Source organism: Anser brachyrhynchus, assembly GCF_964034855.1.
Source record: "Anser brachyrhynchus genome assembly, chromosome: 12".
NCBI classification, from domain to species: domain Eukaryota; kingdom Metazoa; phylum Chordata; class Aves; order Anseriformes; family Anatidae; genus Anser; species Anser brachyrhynchus.
In genome coordinates, this window is record NC_137707.1 from 2,161,685 (window position 1) to 2,175,664 (window position 13,980).

Below are 13,980 nucleotides of genomic sequence, written 5' to 3' on the forward strand. Positions count from 1 at the left end.
ACGACGACATCTGCCTGGGCTTTCAACACCCAGCCCAGCATCTCCGCATGCAGCTCAACAGCCCCCGCACCACCCACTGCATGCCCCCGGAACCTCAGCTTGTGTCCACACGAGGCAGGCATGCCCCATGTCCCCCTTCAGCTACATCTCTTAATTTTATGCGCGTTTATTTATATATGATAGATAACATCATAGGAAACCCAACTGAATAGCTAGAGAGAGGCTTGGTTGCCCAAGAATTACCAGACCAGTGATAGCCAGAATCCACATCCCATAGGGGGCATTTCAAACCGACTTCATAAAAATCCTAAAGACATTCCTGGGAACTGGTTCTATCCAGGGACAAACATGCATCCAACGAACAGAGCTGAACCCGAGCTGTCATGCTAAACAGAAGGGGAGGGGGAAAAAAAAAAGGAAAAGAAAAAAAAAAAATAAACCACCTTCCCTAGTCAACAGCACTTAAAGAATTTTAAAGCCTCCCAGCCCTATGGATGTGACCTGAACTGGCAAGTCTGGCAGCGCTCCGGTTCTCAGAACGAGCCACCACGAGGAGCGCTGTTGTCGGGAATTCTGCCACTGAAAAAAATTTTTTAAAAAAAAGAAAAAAAACACTTAAATCTTTGTCATCTTCCTGCCTGTTAGAATTGAGGTTCTGGTTGTTTGCATAAGCTCCTGGCGCAGACCCAGCTCTCTACAGTGTCAATGCAGCCACAGAACATCGGGCTTTTCAGAAGTTGTTTCTTCTGAACGTGTTAATGTGGCTTTTCAGGCAGTGCGAGATGGAGAGAGACTATATTCAAGGAACCCTACATTAGTCTGCTTGACATAAAACAGCACCAAGCAGCAGCCAAGTTGTCTCGATTTCTGACTCCGACGTTCACCAGTCTCATTGGAAACCCATTGCCTGACGCTGACAACGGGAGTTGTTGAAATTAGAGAGGTTTGGGTCTTTCTAAGGAGGTTTGCAGAGACAGATTCCCAAAGCTCGCCTTGCAGCAGCGCTCCAGAGGTTTGCCTGGCCCCTCTCCCAAACGCTGCATGCGTCTAGGCTATCACCAAAATTCATTAACATTTCCAAGGGAGATGGGTCTAGACCAAAGGATCGGATCCAAATATCCTTAAACTGGATACGAAATCCAAACCAAACAACTGAAGTTCAGCTTCACTTTTGTCCATCTCTCCTCTTACAGGAAAAGAAACTCCACCTACCAACACCTCCAAAACTGGAAATACTTTAACATCTAAGTCTGCTGCTGCAGACATCAGCACGTCCAAGCCAAAGCACAACAGAGATTTAACTTCAGGAGGAAATCAGCCACGTAGCTAGAGATCTGGACAAGGACCCGGGAGACCGGAGCCAGTTCCATACAGGTACTAGGGTTAACCTCTGTCAATCTGCAAACGGTGCGTGCCCACATCAAGCCCAGTTTTGGAACACAAATATTCTCATAAAGCAAGTTTGGACTCCTCGACAACCAGCGAGTGGAAAAACACGTTTCAGATGTGCTCGAGACGGGACACAGAACAAACTACGATTTGGAAGGCCGACAACTTTTTGTCATATGGGCACATTCAGTTTTGGATCCGGAGCTGACAACTTTGGCTGATCCATAAATCGCATCCCAGGCTTGCGAGCACAATAGGTTGACATTTGTGTAAGCTCTCTATAATCCAAGTAGCAGATTCTTATCCAAGGCAAGCAATCTCTGAAGACTTGTCCGTCAATGCTTTTTAATGCTTCCTAATAAGCAAGCTTAGCAGTTTTGAAGCCATTAAGTTTGCAACGAAGGGATTTTTCCCATTAATCTTGCCAAACGTTTCAGTTTGCAGAACAGGAGTTGCAGTGAATCAGCCAGGTTACACCTGCAGACAAGCAGCTGAGTAACAAGCTTGCATAATTCTCTTTCAACAGCACACACGTGTCTGCCTGAGGACTCTTTGATGAGCACGAGATGATTATCATAAAGGCATCACGCTGGCAACACTTTATCAACCACCATCTATTCTGGACACTCTTCAGTTTAATCATTATATAAACACACACGTTATATATATGATTTATTTTAGGTTTGGGCCAGACACAGCAGAGCACAGAAGGAAAGCTTTGCCTGGTTTGCTCAGCGGAGCAACGCTGAAAGGTCAAAGAAAGGGAACCCGAGGCATGTTTGCAGTGGTGCAGTCTCAGGTTTCTAACACGTCTTTCACCTGGAGCGATCGAGCCAAGCATTTCCCGAGCTACACCCTGGAAACCTCCCTGGACCTGTGCCCGCTGCTGTCAGTCACACCTACACCTTCCACGCGAGGGTTGTGCAGCCATCGGTGTATCGGGGGAACCAGAAAGCTCTTGGGGCAGGGGGTGTTGTGCGAGGTGCTTTCCAAGCACAGCCCAGAGCGGTGGCCCCTGACCCAGGACGTTTGCTAACTGGGTGAAGCGATGGCACAGGGCGCAGGGGATGGGGACTCGAGGATGCTACGAAACCGGGCAGTTTGCTCAGCAGGGCCTGAAACCTGGCTGCAGCCTGGCAAGCGAGAGGGAAGACGAAATGGATTTGAAAACATTAGCAGAAATTTTCCCCAAGCTTGAAAGGCAGCAACAAAGGGGGTAAAAGAATTAAAATAAAAGGTCAGAGAGAAATAGATAAAGTTTCTAAAGGAGGAAGGGAAGTAGGTCTGAGAGAGGTTGGAGAAGTAACGAGAGAAAGAACCACAATATAGGTTACGACAAGGGACAAGGATGCCAGAAGCAGAGCACGGACACAGGTGAGAGCCCTGGAGGACCAGGACAGAGCCCCAGCTTCGCTGGAGACTTCAGCAAGCGCACCGTAAGGCTGCAAACACGAGGAGCTGAGCAAGGCTCAGCTGCATTAAGAAAGCAGCAGCAGCTCGTGGCTGCCATGTCCTGGAGAAACATTTCCTAACGTTTGTCCTGTAACGGGCACGGAGAACACGCAGGAGAAACCAAAACCATGGGGAAGGCACAAACTCATCCCCATGGCACGGCAGGAAGCAGAGCACAGGTTACATCCCCCTCCCCTCCTCGCTGCTGGGCTTCCAGAAAGCCCCCACCTGCAGCAGCGCTCAGGCTGGGCAACGATCACCATCCAAACCAGCCACTTCTGACCACGCCAAGGTGATTTTCCAGGAACAGGGTGGGCTTGGTGCCACAGGCATCAATTACACAAAAATCAAGAGTAGTGCTGCTTTAAAGGACGAGAGATTCAGTAACTGCCTGTAAATAATCCTGCTACTTTTTATGCAAAGAAAACCATTATTGAAGGTATAGAGCTCCTCCATTTACGTACGTGCAGCAGAGATTAAGTTTATGTTTCTCTTGCAATTATAAACACAAGCAACTAAACCAGCAGAGGAATCCAGGATCCTCACAGCGTCTTAAAACCCCAGAAATATTTATGATCAGGCATTGGGCCTCGATATCTGAAGACATATTTCAGAGAACGACTGGAGAATGCTCTTTAAAAGATCTGCTTGCCTCCCGCTGGGAATTCAGTGCCTGAACCAGGAACAAATTTTAAAGTGATGTAATATTTCATAAAGAACAATATGGCACAAATATTATGTTTGTACATAAAAATCATAGTTTTAATTAAAAGAAAAACATATAGAGGTCTTATCAGGGTTTTTGGCAAGAAGTAATCAATACGTTCAGTATTATACAACTGAAAATTACTGGAAATTTTTTTTGACTTCATTTTTATCTACGCCGAGACACATTTCACAGGCGGTTATTGGAAAGACCTTATTCTGCTTTTGCTTAAAGGAATAAGATGGATAATCCTATTCACTAAGTGCATTTTAATTGTGTCACTATAAATCAGTGCCCTCAAGGTCACCGTCCCAAGTGCCCTTACGGAGGCGAGCAGAGGCCTCCCGTGCGTTACCTCTCAGCCTAAATTCAGCCCACCCCGTGCAGAGCCTGGCTCCTTCCCCCGTTTTTGGCGTTGGCACAGTACCTTCGCTCGGTTGTGGTTTGCGCCGATTGCGATTCCAGCTCATTTCTCTTGGAACCAAACTCAATGACTCAAGCACAGCGCCGTCCAACACATCAGCTCCTGCCTGGTTTTTGGTGGAAATCACGCGACCTTTCCCCTTCTTTTTCACATGGTTCCCACCCGAAAGTGTGAAACGACCTGCGCTCCTCCAGAGCGCCAACTTGGGATCGGTCAGCTCAACTTAGACCTCTATTTGTTCTGTTTGGGTTAAATCCCTTAAAAGCCGGTTGCAAAAAGCCAGTGCACAGCCTGGGCATGGCTGAGAAAAGACCCAAACTCTCAGATCTTTCCCTCGTTTGTCTTGCTGGGTGCCACTGCTGCTCACGGAGAGCATCGCACTGAGAAGGCGCGCGCATCGCTGCCCTGTCCCGTTGCTCAGCTTTCCTGTTATTGCCCAGTAGAGTTCAATTTTCACTGGTCCATTATTACAACTCCCTGCAAAACCACCCCATTTTTGCTGTCCCAATTCCCCCCAGCCATTCCAGTGACCTCCACCAGCAGCTCCCAGAAGGGTGGGAGGCCACACATTGCTTAGGGCCATGCAAGGCAGCAATCCCAGCCATAAAAACCAACCCTTCAAATCATCAAGAAACCAGTCCCCCGTGCTTCTATCTTGCTAATACACCCCGATAAACCAACCCGTGAGTCAAAGCAGAATCGAGCAGGGTTTAGGCACCCCGCAGTTGTTATTTATCTCACAGCGGGGCTTCCTGTGCCCTCCTGTGCCCCTCGCAGCACCGCTCAGCGGGGATCTGCTGCCTGATCCCCCAGAGCACGACAGAGTTACAGAAGTCTGGAGATGACTCATGTCACACATATCAGTCCGGGCTTCTGGGTTTTATTTTTATTGCAGCAAAATACTCAGCTTGCCCTGGAGAAAAACCTATTAGTCACGCTCACTTCTGGGAACAGTTAGAGTCCGAAAGGGATCAAGAGTTATATGTGGTTTCCCTCTTTGATTTGATTATTATTCATCAGTGGTGAAACTCCTTCCTCTGCAGAATCCCTATCTGCCATGCATCCCTTAGATGGAATATAGGTCACCTAGTTTCACCCTTGAAGAAATAAACATTTACTGAGAAAAATCCCTTTCAGATTGCTGAGAACCTTTTTGGAACAGCAGAAGCAGTTGCTCCCTAGCCCCCAAAACCCAGCTCTGTCTCATTGTAAGTCAGAAATGCTCGAGTTAAAGCACGCAGCCTCCATCCTTTCAGGGAAGATATATCCAGGGAAAACAGAAACTATTCAAAACAGCAAGTCGTATTAGCATAGCAGTAGAACAAGACCCAGACGCTGATTAAGGGCTTTAGTAGGACCCTCGGGACTTTCTGCACGCACAAATTATTTGTTGTGCTTATTGCACTAGTGCTCTGTGATTCAACGAAGATAAAACTGTCTGCTATAACATATAGGTACAATGAAGATAGCAAATGGATCTCAAAGCAAACACGTGCGGTCCCTGGGATGCTCTGCGGTATGCAGTGACAAATTGCTTCAGGAGTGGCCAGTACAAGGCAGCATCACCCCGAGCAGAGAGTTCCCAGTTCCCTTTCCAAGGCAGAGAAGACCTCTCGGCTCTGCTCCTCCACACGCAGAACAGGCATTTAAGCACTAGATGCAGCAAAAAGTCGATGCTTTTCTCATCCTTTCGTAGAACAACATGTCCTAGGGGAGAGGGGTGGGGTGTTCTCGTTAATAAGCAAAGTTAAAAGAAGATAAATTCAGCTCCAGCCCACTTCCAGCCATGGGTGCTTGTGGGGATCCTCCCTCTAAACTGCTCATCCCACAGGCTGCAATCATCTCTCCAAAGACCCTTGCCATTTCCTCTCCATCCAGGTGGGCAGTAAATCACCATCAGGAGGTCAGCAGGTCTCACTTAACTGCTTCCCAGCAGAATCCGAGACCAGGAACAGCACAGGATGTTTCGAGCAAACGCTGACAGGTTTTTGCAGATTTTTTTTTTTTTTTTTTATGGTCGAAGAATTGCCTTTTAATAAAAAGACCATTAAAAACATCGCTATTTTCTTAAATTGCTTTCCCTGGGATGTCAAGAATGTGAAAAGTTTTCACAGTTTTAGTTGGACCGCAAGTACCTTTGCATTAGAAATGTAAATAGCAACTTAATCTGAGCCAGATTTTTTCCCAAAGAGAGAGAATCCCTCAGCCTTCAGCCCATCCAGATTTTATCTGACTCACAGCTAATCCAGCTAACTTCTGAGCTACTAGCAACAGCGAGACAAAAAAATCACCGTGGGAAAACAACAGCTTGTTTTAAAGCCTCGTCACCCAGAGTCAGTGCCTCTCAGACGCAGCATCCTTTAGCAATGCGTATGGCATTTGTCACTTCAAACCGGCACGACCCAGCCTTTCTTGTCTCAGGAAGCTAGGAAACGTGGCTTGTGAAATTGGGAAAATGAGGATGTCTCTCTAAGGAATTGAGGCGAGTTGCATCGTTGCTGCATCCGAATGCTCCTCAGCACCCCACAAACACCCCCCCAAAACCAGGGCACGTCGTGTTTCTTGGAAGCGCGGCTGAGCTCCCGTTGCTCGCTCCTCATCAGTCCGTTCCCTACCAGGATTTTGTTATCTCGGTTGTCTCCCAATTTCCCAGTTTCAGCCAGGGCCTATGAGCAAAAGACCGCGGCAGTCTCCAGTCTGGAGGCAGTGGCAGAGCCCAGGGAGGCCCAGAGACTCGCACAGAGGCAAAGTCTTGCACGCTGACCGCTTGATGGATCCTGGTTCCTGCCCAGTTCTACAACCATGCATGGCTGCAACCCCATGGGCTACAAAATCAGCTGAACGGGGCTAAAACGTTTCACCTGATCTGCAATCTTTATCAAGCTTGACCTACTGTGATGTTTTAAAGCCACAACAGGTTTAACAACATATTGGAGGACAAAAATCCAGCTCTTGTCTCCTGCAGGCTATAACGAACCTTCAAGTCCATCATCACAATACTGATAATCACAAACGTGTTTGCTTCTGTTACAGACAACACAAGGCATGCATCCACGTGAAATCAAACAATATAAGGAACACGAAAAGTGTAAAGATTTGAAAAGAACTCAAGGCTTTTGAGTTGCTTCATTCAGTGCATAAAACCCCTCTGAAAAAGTAGGCATTCTGGAGTAAAGCTGTGTACTGATCAGGTCTTAGGTGGTTTTTTGTTGTTGTTTTATTGTTTTAGCTTGGAGGGGCTGGTTTTGTTCCCCCCCCCCTTTTTTTTTTAAAGCACTCAAATCCCTGCTTCAGGTTGGAAGCCATCACTGCAAAGCATCCAAATTTCAAAAGCAGAACCATCCTCAAACTCTGTCTGCTCTTTTGCTCACAGGTATTTTGCACAAAGGCATGCAATGAGAACAATTAAGACCCTAACGCAACTTCAACTTGTATATGCAAATAAATGGACGCACATCCAGAAAACCCCAAATTCCATCCTCAAAACCCCGTCTGAGAATTACTGCTCGGTTTGTGAGAGGCAGCGCGGAGCTGGATCCTTATTTTACACTGTCGGACACAGGAAGAGGATTAAGGAGAAAAGTGCTGTAATGAATTCTGAGAGGAAAAGCCATGCATAATTTAGTGTCTTGATCTGTTTTAAAGCACTTCCAGAAGACTGCCTTTTTCTTCTTTTCTTCTCTCAGATTGAACAATAGCTATATATCTGTCTGTGTGTGTATATATATAGCTAAAATCAGCATATACTTCAGTATGGCAAATAGGTGTGTATTTCTAAAGAAAAACAACACGAATTGGGGGCTTTTTTTCAAAAAAACAACAAAAAAACCCTTCAGCTAGACTTGCAAAGCATGCACACGTTTGCATTTCACAGCAAGGGTGAAGAGCACAAAGATCCTTTGATTCCACAGCTCCCCCAAACACAAACACCCCCACAACCGCTGGGCAAGGCTCCAGCTGGAAACAGAGAAAACCCATTAAGACCAAACAAACAAACAAAACCCCAAAACACACACACACACACAAAAAAAATCCCCGCCAGAAAACTGCCAAAGCCATCCCAACTCCCCCTCACCGCCTGCTCCCTCCAGGAACAAGCTCGCAGATCCCGCGGGCTGATAGGAAGAGGGCCAAGCCCCGTTGAGCTCTCCCCCCCCAAATATTTGGGAGAAGTAGGTGGGACGGGGGGCATGGACACGGCCGACCCTGGGGTGTACAGCCCTGAGCATGCAGGGCTCGCTCCGACCTCCCGGTGCTCCCGAGCACGGAGGTTTCCAGTTGCCGAGTGGGTGGCAGGGCTTGGTGGTCCACAGCAAAGCCACGGAAGACCCTCACCTTGAAGGTCAGTGCCCTCTTATTTCTTGCAGCTCCGTTCTTCCTTGCTTTCACCTCTGGGCGACGGGATCCCATGGGATCCTCCTGGTTCTCCGTCCCAGATTCCTCTCCGGGAACGCCGCAGCGCCGCAGCTTGGCTTCCAGCTCTAGATCCCGAGGCAGCTCCTAGGCCACGTTTGCTCTTTATTACAGCATCCCCGTCGCCGGATCCCCGCTTATTTGCCAGACGAGGGCTGCGCAGCCAGCTGACGCAAGCGGTGGGCGATCCGGAAGGCTGCTGCAGCCCCTGGGATCGCTCCCATCCTGCCCACTCAGCCCTGCCGCAAAGCGTCCACGGTCACTGGCAGGAGCGGGGACCTCCAGCTATGGCCGCGGGAAGACACATCATCGCTGCATGGTCCTCGGAGAGCCCAGCGGTGCTGACAGCCTCTCCACTCCCCCACTTTTCCCCTAACCAAGCCCGTTGCAGCTCAGCCCATCCTGGGCTTCAGCATCTCTAGAGGAGCTATGGCACAGTCAGCGCCCGTGTCATCCCACAAACACTCCCTGGCACGTAAGCGTCTTTCTGTCTTACAGGAGCCTATCCAGAGCCTACACAGAGCCTATCGTGGCGTGGCGCCCCTCTGAGCCCCTAGCACAAAGCGCCTGGGGTGCCCAGTGCTGTCCTTTGACAGCGTGACCAGGCCAGCCACGTGGCTGCATCACCCCAACGCCACGTCCGATAGGGGTCAGTGAGACACCACCAGGAGCTTTAATGTAATGCTCCATCCTCTTGTCACAGAAGAGGTGCCTTGGTTGGAGGGTTTGGAAGCCCACGGTGCTCACCACCCCCTGGGTTTATCCTGCCCCTTTCTCTACCCAAAAAGCCCAACCAAGAGCATTATCCTCGGAGGCAGCAGGCCCAGTACCACCAGGAGAAGGGACACCATTGCTAACCATGGGGAACCACGCAGGGAGAGCAATTCCTCCCAGACCAAGGAAGACAGTAAGAGGGCACGATGGTGAAGGGAACCTCAGGCTCCTTTTGAGATCAACCCCAGCCCCACCTCCACAACTCACCATTCATTTCCCAATTCCTCTCCACGTGCCCCAACCCCTTCCCCACAGCTGGATGCTCACAGAGGGCTCTCCCACTTCTACCAACAGCTCCGGCCGCCTGTCCCTCCTACCCAGGCTTACAGCTTGCATTTACAAACAGCCTCCTGATCATGCCCATGCTCCACGCCAGCCTTTGAGCTCCACCAAAACCAGAGAGATTCGACCTGATGGGAGCTCACATCTCACCGCAGCCCTGCGAGCACTGCGACGGCTTCGGTAAACACACAAGATGAATGGATGCAGTGATTACTCCCACTAAACCTAAAAAAGGAAAGGTTGAGGAGGTTTTATTTTCCCTCCTCCCTAAATTGCTCCATACATCAGTAACCACAAAGCAAACAACTGCCATCTGCAAGGAGAGCGTTCGCCTTGCAGGAAGGAGAGGGGGTGTGGAAAGTGCTCTCAGGAGAGGGCTCAGCTGCTGAAGAGGATGTTCTGATGAAAGACTTAAATCAGAGCTGGTTAAAAGAAGGCACACTTCTCCTCTCCCTTTTTTATTTTTGCACGCACCGGTATTTGTTATTGGGGACTTGCAAGAGGGTAACGATGGGAACGAGGTCCGTGCCCCAAAGCCAAGAGCCATCAGCTGCATTTCTGTAGGATGAAAAGCAGCGCAGGAAGGGGGAATGATGTGCCCAGGGCCACACGGCACACCAGTGGCAGGCTGAAAACCGAGCCCGTAGCTCCAGTTTCCACCTCCTGTCTCTAATCAGAAGACAATTTTCCCTTCTGAGGCAATTTCCCATTCCACGCTTCTGTGCACAGGCGTGAAGCTAAGGAGAGCCCATGGACTTAAGAGGAGGAATCCTGTGTTTTCTTCTGATTCATTAACATGCAAGTCATCCAGCATTGCTCAGCTGTTAACATCTGATGGCAGCCCAGAAGACACCAGGAAATACCTCATTTTCACAAGAGTGCAGAAGATTTGGATGCTCAGAGAAAAGCGAAAGCGATCTTAGCTGCATCACCACCTTAATTCTGCCTTTTCCTCTACCAATTCAAATGAGAAGAACTAATTTTTAATAATAAGAGCAGAAAACTGGAAGCCACTCCCAAACACATGGGATCCCCAAGTCAAAAACTTAGCTGCCCCTTTGTGAGTTAAAGTCTGAAAGCTTGACTAAAGGGATTTTTCCTTCTCACTTGAAGGAAGATAGCTGAAATCCTGCAAGGCACTCAGCCCTCGTGAGGCTCCCCTAGCGTTATCGCCAGATTGTGCACTGACAGCTGATGTCCACTAGGGAAAACTTATAAACCTACACTTTATCCTCAGTTTCAAGCTAAGTAAATATGAATAAGATGAACACCTAGTCACTTTTCTATTCTCCCACCTACGTACCATTCATTTTCCACTCAAAGAATTACAGCATTTTCAAAAAATACTGAGTTAGCCTTTAAAAAAAAGACACATACAAAGTAGTACCTGTGACTGGTACCTGTGGAAACATTTTTAACTAATGCCAGTGAAAAAAATTCTCATCCAAAGCAAATCTGAAAGCATCCCTAGGAGTGATGCATGAGGACAATTTATGCTACACACTGACCGACTGTCCCTGTATTGTTTGGTTTTTGTTATGCAGGACTTCTAATAGTGCTTACAACGTTGTGTTCAAAAACTTGTGTTTTACTTGCAGTAGCCCACTACAGATATAAAAAGAAAGTTTGCGGAACAAGCTTCACTTACAACATGATTAAACCAAACCTGAGCACGAAGGAGAGAATAATTTTTCTTCCTAGTTCTTCCCTTTCTACACCGAACAACCTACCCCTAAAATCCATTTGCGAGGAGCCTGTCCACAACAGGAAGGAGCACAGAGATTTCAAGCTATATTTAGGCAGAGGCAGCTGCTTGCTAAAGCCAATAATGCAGCAGAAGTGAAGAGGCAGAGGGTTCAAAAGGCAGAGTGCTCGTGTGGGGCTCATCCAAGTGCCTGTCCCAGCCAGCACCGCCTGCTGAGCATCGCTGCCTCCGAGTCCCCACCAAGGCTTAGGCAGAAATGGTGCAGGCAGTAGCCAGACCCTCATCGCAAGAAGCTCCCAGAACACTAAAAACGTCTTTTCTTCCTCCTGCTGTCCTGAATTGTCAGCTCTGCTCAAGGGCTCCTGAACTCACCCTTCTTCTCCTGCACCATTGCCAGCTAAGATCTACAGAAACGCAAAGACGCTGGCCCTTGCAGGAGGGGAAAAGCAAAAGCTGAAAGCTGCTGCAAACAGATGCATCCCAGCCAGCAGAACCACACACTTCGGTCACCCCTGAGCAGCATGCTTTTGGGATTGGGTTGGTTCCTGACATGCCATTGACCGGGCGCAGTTTTATGAACAAGGCGTAGATCAAAGGTTCATTTGTTCAAGTGCTGAGCCATTCGCAACATCTGCTGGGCTGTTATTCCTCAGAAGTACTTGGGAACCCAGCACAAACATGTTAGCTGGAAGAAAAGAGCAGCAACATGTCTCCCTGCTTGGTTCTTCACAAGATGCATGTTTTTATAGCTCAAAACTACACATTTTTCTTTGGACACAGCTTGTTAGGATGAGCAGACAGTTCAGAAAAATGACCCACGCCCTGAAAATCTTTTATCGCCAGCATTTCGACTGAAGACAGACATTTTTTTGAGGTTAGAAAACCCATTTACTTTTGAGCTTGTAAACTTCTACCCCTCTCTGGGAATCCAGGAAATTAGAAAATACTCTAAGAAAGAGGTTTTCTGAGGAGCTTTATCCAGTCTAGAAACGCAAAGAGGCTCCCCGCACCACACGGATTTGGGACACAGGCGTTCCCCAGGCTCAGGATGCTCATAACATCGACGCCAGCTCCAGCCCAAGCCATCCCCAGCCTCTTGCTGCAGTGTCTGAAAGAATAAAATAAAAAACCAGCCCCTGGCACTCTGTTCCCGGTCTGTTTTCATGTGCACGCACACACACATCCACAGCACACGAAGCCAAGCTACAGTCTGAAAGCACTTCAGGGATGGGGTGCTCCCACGTGCAGTGCAGTATAAATGTCAATATAACACAGCACTCGTGCAGGCTTCTAAATTTAAACTTTATGAGGGCATGCAAACAGCAGCAAAGCACCAGAGATCTGCCTCACGAGCACCAGCTCTTACCCTATGAGCTGCTGTCCTTACACCTACGTTGGTGTCCACGAGGCTTGGTGGATCTGCTCAGTAGCGTTTTCTGAAGGACGGGTCTAGCACACTCGGAATTCGAGCCGCTAGCGCTTGCACACATGGTTGAAACCACAGAAGGTTCAGCTGCAGAATGCTTTACAAGAAGCCATGAGAAAAGACAGAGCCCTGCCTGTGCAAAGAATTAATCGGAGACGCAGGAAAGCGCAGCACAATTTACCACGAGTACCTTTTTTACCTTCAAACAACGGTTCATGTGTCCTACGGGCAAAAACCACTGTGACCACAAGTCTGCTAAGTTTGAATTATTGTGTGAAAAGGTCCTCTTACAAGCCATGGAGGTCTATCACGGGGTTATAGTAGCAGACATTTTATAGCCTTGCTGTTGTTCAGGCAGTTGACTTCATAGCAGAAAAGAGATTTCAGGATAGCGTGCAAGAGAAAGTTATTCTTGTATACCTTTTAGCCTATAAATATCGTCGACCCAAGCTGTGAGGTCCTTCTGCTGGCAAATTGTCAAGATGCTTTATGCAAAGAAACTGGATCCCCCTATCCACGATCAAATCCAGTCTGGTTGGGGAACTTGCTAAGTAAGACAAAACATGAGCCTGCTTCCAAATGTACTCAGCTCAACTTCAGACCTGAATTACTAGCTCATCGGTGACGGGAGAAGAAAGGACTTTAAAATAAAATGTGATTGCAGCAAGGTCATGGACAGGAGGAAAAGAAAACTGAAGAAATGAAGGACTAAAGAAGACAGGAGGAGGAGGAAGTTTTCCTCAACCACGTAACAGAATCAAATAGCAAGTTATTGGGAGGGTTTGGGGACACCCTTAGTACAAGCAAACCAAAAGCTTTTAAACAGAAGATTCCCATGGAACAGCTTTTTTTTCTTTTTAAACATCAGTATTGATAAAAACATGGAAATTTCAAAGCAGCTACAAATTATGCACTTTTCTTTGCATAATGCTAGCTTACCGTCCAGTCAACATTTAGTATTTAAATTTCTGACAATATCAAAATTTAAAATTGCCTCTCCTTTTAGTAACATTTTTGATAGACACCGTTCCATGTAAGTTTCCTCAAGTACACTGTTACTCACCCCATACAGGGCTTTTTTTATGAGATGCAGAAACTTTTCAAGAAAAACCATTTTAGTTTTTTTTTCCAGCTATTTACAGTCATCATCCATTTATGAGCCAACATCTCAGAGGGGCTGGCTCACAGGAACCAAGGCTTCACCTAGAATCTTCTTTACAAGGCTTATTTTTATGCTTAGTGGATGCATTCAACTTTATTAGAAGCGATAAATATCTGGTTAGAAACAGGACAGAGAAAAAAGGATGCAATCAGGAAAGGATGCAGCCCAACTGAGAGGAAAGAAAGATGAAGAGTAAGTGACAGTGACCTAATGCTTTTATCACTTTCCAATCTGCATTCAAATCTTG

At 47.6% G+C, this 13,980-nt stretch overlaps 1 protein-coding gene and 1 long non-coding RNA gene across 5 annotated transcripts in view; one reads left to right on the forward strand and one right to left on the reverse strand.

Annotated features, from left to right (window-relative positions):
- The window catches only part of ZNF469 (zinc finger protein 469), a 201,070-nt gene that overhangs the window by 143,294 nt on the left and 43,796 nt on the right, over positions 1-13,980 (reverse strand). Inside the window, exon 1 of one of the 4 annotated variants that reach the window (XM_080552050.1) lies at positions 8,307-9,461. The exons of the other annotated variants lie outside the window; for them this stretch is intronic. The gene's annotated coding sequence lies outside the window, so the exon portion shown is untranslated. Of the gene's footprint in view, positions 1-8,306; positions 9,462-13,980 lie in introns of those variants that run through there. 4 annotated transcript variants of the gene reach the window in all.
- LOC308176403 lies at positions 5,688-10,941 on the forward strand. The gene is made up of 2 exons (XR_013938251.1): positions 5,688-8,313; positions 9,453-10,941. It is a non-coding gene; the product is annotated as an uncharacterized lncRNA (long non-coding RNA).